Here is a 7,559-nt window from a genome sequence, read left to right as displayed (position 1 = left end):
CTCACAAAAAACCACAGGCAGTGCCTTGAGTGTTGGAACACTTTGAGGTATGCAGCCCAGGGGTCTGTGAGTCCACCCATTTCACACCTAAGACTCCCAGGGGTGTGTGTGGCAGAGTGGGGGTGGGTACTGAGAGACTGGTGGGACTGCAAATGACAGTGCTTTATAGTGTGTGCCATCCGCTAAGTCAGGGCTTCTCTCCGGACCCCAGCGTTCTCGTCTGTTCAAGAAGTTGAACTAGACTACCATTGTACAATAGAACTATAATTCAAGCCACAAACATAAGCCACATTTGTTTTTTATTTTTTGTGTGTTTTTTCTTTTTTAGACAAGGTCTTGCCGTCACCCAGGCTGGAGTACAATGGCACAATCGGCTCACGGCAGCCTCAATCACCCAGGCTCAAGCTATCCTTCCACCTCAGCCTCCCAAGCACCCAGGACCACATGTGTGCATTACCACACCTGGCTAATTTTTTTGTTTGTTTCTTGTTTGAGACACTCTCACTTTGTCACCCAGGCTGGGGTGCAGTGATACCATCATGGCTCACTGTAAGCCTTTACCTCCCAGGCTCAAGCAGTCTTCCCGCCTCAGCCTCCCAAGTAATTCTTTTTATTATTTATAGAGACAAGGTCTCGCTGTGTTGCACATGCTGGTCTCAGACTCCTGGGTTCATGCCATCCTCCTGCCTTGGCCTTCCAAAGTGCTAGGATTACAGGTGGGAGCCACCACACCTGGCCCACATATGTCATGTTAAATTTCTAGCCACATTAAAAGAAGTACAAAGAAACAGGAAAATTAATTTTAATAACACTGTATATTTTTTACCCAAATATGATCCCAAATATGATCATTTCAACATGTAATCAATATTTTTAAAAATATTAAGGGGCTATTTTACTTCTTTGGTTTCCAACTATATCCTCAAAAACCCAGTGTGTCTTATATTTAAAGCACCTGTCAGTGTGGACCAGCCACATTTCCATTGCTCAAAAAGTGTGTGTGGCTTGTGGCTACCACACTGGATAGTGAGGACTAGTTGTCCCTGGTGGCTCTTCCAGCACGGAGTCTGAATCACCATGTCTAGGGTGAGTTTCATGACATCGAGCAAAAGACGTCAAGTCTGAGGATGGTGAAAGAACAAAGATGATGTGGTTTTGGGGATCCTACCCTATCTCTACACCCCCTCCCCAGGACCACATTCCCATTAGGTCCTCCTAATGAGAATGTGATGAGTGTATTTGATCTTTCCTTTGTTCACTGTTCTCTGGATGGTATCTGTCTGGCAGGTCCAGGGTGTGTGAGACAGAGAGCATGTGTGGGGATGCTTGTTCTGAACCTGTCTTCAGTCATTGTTCTTCACTTTGCTATTGGTTTTGTTTGTTGTTGTTGTTGTTATTCTTAGAGACAGTGTTTCACTATGTTGCCCAGGCTGGAGTGCAATGGCTATTCACAGGCCACCATAGCTCACTACAGCCTCCAACTCCTGGGCTCAAGCCATCCTCCTGCCGCAGCCTCCTGAGTAGTGCCATTGACTTTGGATGTCCCACCTTGTCCTCTTAGTACTCTCTTTTCTACTCTCCTCTTAACCTCTTGGTCTCCTCCTATCCCTTTATGGAGACACCTGCCTGCACAAAGCCAGGACTACATGAGGCCAATGAGGCAACCAGAGCACAGATTTCAAGGAGGCACTCCACAACTTTAAGAGTGAGTGCCCCTTTAAATCCTGAGCTCTAGTCCCCTTGCTTGCCTCTCCCAGTCCCGGCCCTGCACCTGTGTCCCTGGGGGCTGGCTCTCTGGAAGAAGACAGGGAGGACTAGGGCAGGTGGAATAGCTGAGTGATTCTGGGGTATCTGAGTGATTTTGAGATGCCCCAGAGGAGAAGAAGGACAGGACCAGTAGATGGAATCATTCACTTCCTAGGTCTCTCATCCTATTAAAATGGTCTGCAGACCAAGGTTGAGGGTTCTTGGGAATAAATGAAAGAAACAGTAGGACGGGGGTCTGGAGACCCATGTTTCACTCCCAACTCTAGTTATCATCCTTAGAGTGTCACCCGGTTGAAAGTGACGGGTAGCTTTGTTGAGCAACACAGAAGAAAGCTCACCAGACTGGAAATGAGGAGAGGAGAAGAGAGAGCCCCACAATAAGGGCGCCATGTTCCCCCAAAAAGAGAGGTTGATCTGATGGTGTAGAGGACCTTCATTCAGCTGCAAGGCCAGCAAAGTGTGGGCAGGCGTCAGGGGGCCTATGGCCCAAGATCATGGGCCTGGGTCTGCCTCATTCAGGAAGTCCCAGAACTCAGTCCCTGCTGACCCCTTCCCTTCTGATGTCCCCCAACCATCACCACCGAGAGCCCCACTCTTGATTGCAGGAAGGAAGCAAGAACACAGATGGCTCTGCCAGTGCCCTGATCCTGACCCCCTTCCTAATGCCGCCTTGGAATTCCCGGCTGCAGGACCTCAGGCCTGGGGCTTCCCCTTTCTCTCCCTTTGCTTTTTTACTGGCAGGATGGAAGGTGCTACTTGTTCCCCTCCCTGACCTCAATTAAATCTCATATAAGAAGTACCTGAGTTGGTTGGAGGAAGGCGGAGAGGAATTCCATTTCCTTAGGTTATTACTTTATTGGAGCTGCTAGTGTCGGTGAACCACAGCTCCCGCCAGGTTCCTGCTAATAGTGGTTCTTCCATTCAATCACTGGAAGCATTTGAGAGCCACCTAAGCACCATGCATTGTAGGGAATACAACAGAAGTAGGAGAAAGACCGTACTTGATCTTTATCCTCTGAAGGGAATGTCCGTTTATTGAGTGAGTCATTTAGCAACTATAAATGGTCTTCTATGTAACTCTGCTGGAGAATCAAAAGAAAACTGCATTTAAGAAGCTCAGTGTGGGCCGGGCACGGTGGCTCACACCTGTAATCCCAGCACTTTGGGAGGCGGAGGCAGGTGGATCACCTGAGGTCAGGAGTTCAAAACCAGCCTGACCAACATAGTGAAACGTCGTCTCTACTAAAAATACAAAAAAATTAGCTAGGTGTGGTGGTGCATGCCTGTAATCCCAGCTACTTGGGAGGCTGAGGCAGGAGAATCACTTGAACCTGGGAGGCAGAGGTTGCAGTGAGCCAAGATCGTGCCATTTCCCTCCAGCCCGGTCAATAAGAGTGAAACTCCATCTCAAAAAAAAAAAAAAAGAAGAAGCTCAGTCTGGTGGAGAGATGGGCAGTAATCAAACAAAAACAATGGCCAGGCGTGGTGGCTCATGCCTGTAATCCCAGCACTTTGGGAGGCCGAGGCAGGCGGATCACGAGGTCAGGAGATCGAGACCATCCTGGTTAACACGGTGAAACACCGTCTCTAATAAAAATACAAAAAATTAGCCAGGCGTGGTCAAGGGCGCTTGTAGTCTCAGCTGCTACTCAGGAGGCTGAGGCAGGAGCATGGCGTGAACCCAGGAGGCGGAGCTTGCAGTGAGCTGAGATCGTGCCACTGCACTCCAGCCTGGGCGACAAAGCAAGACTCCATCTCAAAAAACAAAAACAAAAACAAAACAAAACAAAAAAAAAAACAATGCATTGTGTGAGGTGTCACACCAGAAAAAATGCACAAGGACCACGGTCAGGCACAAAAAGCTGCAGTCAATACTCACCCCGGAATTCAGAGTAGCCACTACTGAGGCGGGGAGGCTTAAAGGATGAGTTAAGGCTTTTCAGATGGAGAAGAGAAGAGGGGCAAGGATCAGGAAGGGCATTTCATGCAGAGGGGGCAGAATGCACAGAAGCACAGAGGCAAGTGTCAGCCCTGCCTGTTAAGAAAGTGTGAGCACACACCGGGCATAGTGGCTCATACCTGTAATCCCAGACTTTGAGGCAGGAAGATTTCTTGAGTCCAGGAGTTCAAGACCAACCTAGACAATGTAGTGAGACCCTCCTCACTACAAAAATTAAAAAAAATTAGCCAGGCCTGGTGGCATACACCTGTAATCCCAACTACTCAGGAGGCCAAGGTAAGAGGATCACTTGAGCCCAGGAGGCTGAGGCTGCAGCTGGCTATAGTGGTGCCACTGCACTCCAGGCTGGGCAACAGAGCGAGACTCTAAGAAAAAAAAGAAAGAAAGTATGAGCACAACGTGTGGGCAAGAGGAGAGGCAGCTGGCCAGTGTCCAGTGGCCAGCTTGAGTCTGGAGTCCCAGACTCAGAAGCAGAGGGGCACTGAAGGCATGAAGTAGGGATGGTCACAATGCCATGTGTGAGAGGAAGAGCCATTCCTGTGGCCCTAAATCCAATAACTGGTGTCTTTATAGGAAGAGAGATACAGAGACACAGAGGAGACAGACACACAGAGAAGGCCTTAGGAAGACAGAGGCAGAGCCTGGAGTGATGCTGCCACAAGCCGAGGAACCCAAGACTGAAGGCATGGGATGCTTCTCCTTCAGAGCCTCCAGAAGGAACCTACCCTGCCTACACCCTGATCTTGGACTTGCACCCTCCAGAACTATGAGGCAATACGTGTTTTTGCTGTTTTAAGCTGCCCTGTTTTTTGTACTTTGTTACAGCAACAATACACCTTTGAAATGTACATCTTTGAAATTTTTGCATATGCCAGCATGTGACATGCTAAGAAGAGTCCACCTAGCACAGCAGGAGTCTCTAGGGCTTCATCTCCAATGCCTTGGTTTCATCCCCCGCCCCTCCCTGCCGCCCCCCCCCCCCCCCCCCCGCCCCACACCCAGTCCCCAGGTGGAATGGAGACAGGAGTGGCACGTGCAGAGGGCAAACACGTGCCTGCTGAGTGAGAGATGACACCTGAAGCCCCGGAATGCAGTCTGTAGGGAACCCTTGCGGTCAGGAGGCTGGCCAGCCCCAGCGCTGCCTCTCAGGGGGCCTCTCATTGTTATCAGGCTATTTTAAAAACTTCCCCACCTTCTCTGGGATGGACTTTAAGATTGCATTCATTCCCAGGGTCTTAACTCCAAGGAAATTCATAAACCGAAGCCCCTTCGCTGAAACCAGAGAGGTGCTACCAGTAACCCCAAGGCTGGGTTAGAGAATCCCATTAAGTACCCAGGCTGGTTCAGTGACATGAAACCCAGCGCAGTTGTGGGATTCTCCTTCCCACTCCATGAATCTCCTCTGACTTCTCTCGCCCTCTCTCTGAGGCTGTCTCAGGGCAGGGAGGGGAGCCAGTGGCTAGGAAGGCTCATACCTCAGCCTCATTTTTGATCAGGCCTCATAAATCAGTCTGTTCTTCTGGTTCTTGCTGCTTAAAAGCCTTTGCCTAACCTAGAGGCAGTAATTGGGAGTGAACTTGAACATTGGAGTTAGGAAGAACTGGCTTGAACCCTACTCAACAGCATGATGGTCTTTTTCCTCATCTAAGGAAAGGGCACTCACCACACTGAATTCACAGGGTTGTGGTGAGCATCAGATGTAATTTACGTCTAGCACTCAGGAGATTTTCAGTAACATTTACTCACCCGCTTTTGGATTTCTGACATCAAAGGCAAGAAGGAAGGTAGCTTCGTGAATCGGCACATAAAGACAGGCGGTGGAGCTGGCAAAACTGCCTTCCAGCCTCTCCCCTTGGTCAAGCCTCATCCTCACTTCCTCCTCCACAAACACTCCTATGCTTTCTTTTTTTTTTTTTTTTTTTCTCGCTCTGTCACCCAGGCTGGAGTGCAGTGGCGTGACCTTGGCTTACTGCAGCCTCCACCTCCCGGGTTCAAGCAATCCTCCTGCCTCAGCCTCCCGAGTAGCTGGGACTACAGGCGTACGCCACCACGCCCAGCTAATTTTTTGTATTTTAGTAGAGATGGGGTTTCACTGTATTGCCCAGGCTGGTCTCGAACTCCTGAGCTTAGGCAATCTGCCCACCGCTGTTGTGATATTGTAAAGGCTTATGGGATCAGTTTTGGGGTGAATATTTGAAACTGGGATGATCCCTTAAAATGTTATAACCTTTTACTTTCCCCAGCAGAATTCTGGAAATACTTTCTCATTAATTCTCTTTCCTACTTCACGGTAAAATCACTCGTGCTGGTGCGGCTGAGTGGGATGGAATGGAACACCCTGACAGTGAGGCAAGAGTCTGGTGACACATCAGGTGTTAGGATATAGAAGTTAACATGAAGTTTGCCAATCCCCAGAGGAGTTTAGAATAAATCAATATCATTTATCCAAAAAGGGAAAATATCACAGAAGCACAAATGATAATATTTTCTATCTCTTTTTTTTTTCTTTTTTTGACAGTCTCGCTCTGTCGCCCAGGCTGGAGTGCAGTGGTACAATCTTGGCTCACTGCAACCTCCGCCTCCCAAGTTCAAGAGATTCTCCTGCCTCAGCTTCCCGAGTAGCTGAGACTACAGGTGCACGCCACCATGCCCGGCTAATTTTGTATTTTTAATAGAGACGGGGTTTCATGTTGGCCAAGCTGGTCTCGAACTCCTGACCTCAGGTGATCCACCCGCTTCGGCCTCCCAAACTACTGGGATTACAGGCGTGAGCCATCCCATCCTGCCTCCATCTTGTTTTTATCCTCTACGGCACCATCTTGCACAAGTTTGAAGTCATAGGCTTTTTTCACAATAGTTCACAGGTGAGATGATTCACTTAGAGTTCCAGTATAGAACACAAATTCCTTGCTCTGCCTTCAAGCCACAACATTTATCCCCCAGCAAATAAAAGAAGGTGAGAGAAATGAAAACACTTCTACTCTCATTGACTGGAACAATCCAGAATTTCAATATAGGGTGACAAGGAACACCTTCACTTTTGAAATTGTTCTCAAATAAACTTGCTTCCCAAATGCTCTCAGATCTCCTGTATCCCTAAGGGGGTGGGCTGGGCTAAGACCTGTAAAAAGAAAAGTAAATTGTCTGAAATTTACTTGATGAGTCAGTGGAACATAGAAAAGCATTTCTACCAAGATAAGAAGGTCAGTAAACAAAGTTAATTCTCCCCCGAGCATAGAGGAAATATTTGGCTTTTCAGTGCAGACTGGCCTGAGGTTTTTAAATATGTTCTTTGTTGTTTTTTTTTTTTTTTTTTTTTTTTGAGACAGAGTCTCGCTCTGTCGCCCAGGCTGGAGTGCAGTGGCGTTTTCTTGGCTCACTGCAAGCTCTGCCTCCCGGGTTGACACCATTTTCCTGCCTCAGCCTCCTGAGTAACTGGGACTACAGGCACCCGCCACCACGCCTGGCTATTTTTTTCCATTTTTAGTAGAGACGGGGTTTCACCATGTTAGCCAGGATGGTCTCGATCTCCTGACCTGGTGATCCGCCCGCCTCGGCCTCCCAAAGTGCTGGGATTACAGGCATGAGCCACCGCGCCCGGCCTTAAACATGTTCTTTAATACAGCCTCACTCATGGTTTCCTGAGGCATCTGAAGAATGAAACACCTCAGGGAAGACAGAGGTAAGAACCAAGTATTGATTGAAGTCGTACTGTGTGCTAGCTCTCCTTTTTAGTACAAAAGGACTATGGAGAACTGTTCATGTATTCTCTCTACAAACTTGTATAAACCAACTACTGCATGCCAGGTATGGCTAGTGTTTTAGATGAAAC

The sequence above is a fragment of the Pan paniscus genome, chromosome 10 (assembly GCF_029289425.2).
Source record: "Pan paniscus chromosome 10, NHGRI_mPanPan1-v2.0_pri, whole genome shotgun sequence".
NCBI classification, from domain to species: domain Eukaryota; kingdom Metazoa; phylum Chordata; class Mammalia; order Primates; family Hominidae; genus Pan; species Pan paniscus.
The sequence above is the reverse complement of the archived record's forward strand: the minus strand, read 5'-3'. Positions refer to the sequence as shown.